The sequence below is a fragment of the Myotis lucifugus genome, unplaced genomic scaffold (assembly GCF_000147115.1).
Source record: "Myotis lucifugus unplaced genomic scaffold, Myoluc2.0 scaffold_277, whole genome shotgun sequence".
NCBI classification, from domain to species: domain Eukaryota; kingdom Metazoa; phylum Chordata; class Mammalia; order Chiroptera; family Vespertilionidae; genus Myotis; species Myotis lucifugus.
In genome coordinates, this window is record NW_005871325.1 from 596,701 (window position 1) to 599,958 (window position 3,258).

The following is a 3,258-nucleotide window of genomic DNA, read 5'->3' on the forward strand; positions in this document are numbered from 1 at the left end:
GAGGAAAGGCAGGCAACCAACTACTCAAAAAGAGGAGAAAAGGTCATTGCCACAAGAAGAATAAATATTTGGAATAGCATGTGTAAGCAATGTCCTCTTTTCATTTCCCCAAGAACATTTAGCAAAAAAAAATATGCATTGTTCAACTTACTTTGAGTGTTCCATTTGCATTTTTTATATCTGTCTATTTTGTTTTCAAAAATGTGCGAAGAATGACTTCCCAGCAGGTGAAGCAGAAACTACCAATGAGTCCCTATAACATTGTTATTACATTTAAGATGGCTGTTATTTACTAAGCCATATCAGAAGTTTCCCAGTTTCTGAGAAATAGCTGGGAAGCAGCAGCTATATGATAGGGCAAATGAACTAAATTTCCAAGTCTTAACACAAAAGAAGTGAATTGTCTTAAAATAAATGAATTTTTATTTACGGCCAACACAAGTGTTACTGGTCAGCAAGCAGCTTTCCCTCCAGGATAATTTAGGGACTTTGGGATCCATTTATTTTTAGTTGGGCCACCCAAAATCTTCTGCATCTAGTTAGCAGATGAAAGATGAAAGAGTGAAAAATAAATATATACTTCTCAAATACCCCACCCAGATACCATAAATATGGAGAATGTAATTCTTAACAGGGCAGACACTTACCAGAAATAAATTTATTCTATGTAATAAAAGACTAATATGCAAATAGACTGAATGGCAGAATAACCAGAACAACTGAACAACCAGTTGCTATGATGTGCACTGACCACCAGGAGGGTTGTGAGAAACATGGCAGGCATTGGCTGCAGCAGGATGGTGGAGCAGGTGAGCAGGGGCACCAGACCAAGGCAGGGCACAGGTGCTGTCATTGGGGTGAGCCTCTGGTGGTTACTCGCACCTGCTGCCAGCGCCGGCCCCACTCGCACCCTCTGCTGGCACCAGAGCCACCGCTCACACCCTCTGCTGGCACCAGAGCCACTGCTCACACCTGCTGCTCAGTGGGTGTGAGTGGTGGCTGCCGGCCCGATCACCATCAGTGGGTGTGAGTGGTGGCCCTGCTCCTGAAGGGCGATTGGGGCAGCACCTCCCCCTGCTCCTGAAGGGCGGTGCTGGCCCTGCTCCCACCTGCACCCACTGACGGTGCTGGCCCCATGCCATCAGCGGGTGCAAAGGGCCAATCACTCCATGCCATCAGCGGGTGCAAAGGGGGCCGGAGCAGTCAGCATGTGGGAGCAGCAGTGGTGGGAAAAGGGCTACCAGCCGACAGGGGTCTGGGGCTGTGGCTGGAGGGGCCGGGTGGGCATGGAGGATGGGCTGATACCTGCCCCTGTGCCTACCACAGCCTCTTGGCCCACAGTTCCTTTCAAGGTGCATGAATTTGTGCACTGGGCCCCTAGTATGGTAAATAAGAAGCATGCATTTTGGTTTTGTCTTTGAATTAGATTTTTTATATTAAGTACTATAGTTGGGCACTTAAATGAGGAAAATCAGTTATTCTCTTATTGACATAACCTTTGTTATGGAGCAAAACATGTCAATATTTTTTCTTTACTTAACATTCCCTGTTCTTATTAATAAGATCATGGTCTAGGGCTGAAGAGAATTCTTTCCTTTATCACTTCAAGTTCTCCTCTGAGTGGAAGAAATCAAAGAATTTCTACCTTTAGAGAGATTTTTTAATTCACTGTACAAATGAGCAATATATGTGTAGAAGTTATGAGTTGTTTTATCATGGCCTCAATATTATATTGTTTACATTATAATATGCAGAAACTCAAGCATATTTGGAATAGATAGATTGTATCTTTCTTTAGTTTCTATAAAATATAAACTTAAAAAATTGATATTCATTATTTCAATGAGGATTTGGAAGAAAATTACATAAATGAATGCACTCAAAGGGTGTTCTGATCACTGACGGCATTATTTCCCTTAACACCCAGCTCTTGTCAGCCCCAGATATAAAACCTCTAAAGAGTCAGCCATTAATGCATGTGTAAATATTATGATTTTGAAATAATACCTGGAAAGTTCTTGGTCACAATAAGATATGTGTTGATTGCCTTACTGAAATAAAATCAGTTTAGTTGTGTGCATCAGTTTTAAGATATTAGAGGGCCAGCATCGATGGTTTACAATGAGCAAGATATTTAAAGCAGTCTGACTTATTTTGTAATTGCTGCTGCATGAATTCCAATAGAAGTGTTTTTCATAGGAAGAACATGAAAAAAAATAAGCATTCTCACAAAAAGAAATTATCCAAAGAAAATAACTATTGCCTGCCTTTTTAGAAATGTAGACCATTCTTTTGAATTAAAAGCACTTTATTTAGAAACCATTAGGTCATGCAGAAAACAGTCTCAGTACTTCAAATTTTTCTAGTGAGGACAAGGAGAGTATTTGTACACCTACCAGGCCATTATATCAACTTCTGGAACACAAAGCATGTAAGGCTGGCCAGGCCTACAAGTCCAGCTAAGCACAACTCTGAGATTTTATTGGTTTTAGCAAATATGTATTAGATTCAGGTAAGTAACTGAAATAAAGGAATAAGCAGAAGTATAATTTTAAGAAGGAAATTAGAGGGCAGACTGTTAGAAATCATAGAATTAGAAACCAACATTAGCAAGCAAAAATTGATTCATTTTAATACAGTGAGTTTTCCTCTGGGTTATATGCTCTCCTGACTTTTGAATTCTTTGTGCTCAACAGGAATAATTGGAGCCAAATAGAAGGTAGGGTAACCCTACTCATGATTGAGTAAGGGAGAGATAGGCAAATATATTTTACATGAACAAAACTTAAATAGATCACAAGATTTATTGAGGACCATTATATCAAGTTTCTATTCATAGAAAACATGTTTATTCAGTACCTATTCTGGCTAAGAATATGGAAAGAAAACAATAACCCATAAGAATGTGCAAACTATCGCTTCTCGGCCTTTTGGCTAAGATCAAGTGAAGAATGTGCAAACTTCCAGAAATTTATAGACTAAAGTAGAGTAGATATGAGATCTATCCCAATAACTACACTCTAGGTGAAAATTATTGACTACTATAGCATAATGAAAAGATGAATAATTTCAGAAATATAGAAAATAGGGATATTGCTTGCTTGTGTTGGGGGAGGGTGTCAAAAAAGCATTATGGAAATGGGCATATTTGAAGAGAGCATAATGTAAGGGTAGTATTTGGATATGTTGTAGTTGTATAAAAGCACATTTGGTAGTTTCCACAAAAGATGTGATACTTTGATAATATATAAATCTGTT

At 39.1% G+C, this 3,258-nt stretch overlaps 1 pseudogene; it reads left to right on the top strand.

Moving 5' to 3' along the window:
• Positions 1–2,914: 2,914 nt before the first annotated feature.
• Positions 2,915–3,044, top strand: LOC111828071 (annotated as a pseudogene).
• Positions 3,045–3,258: the final 214 nt, after the last annotated feature.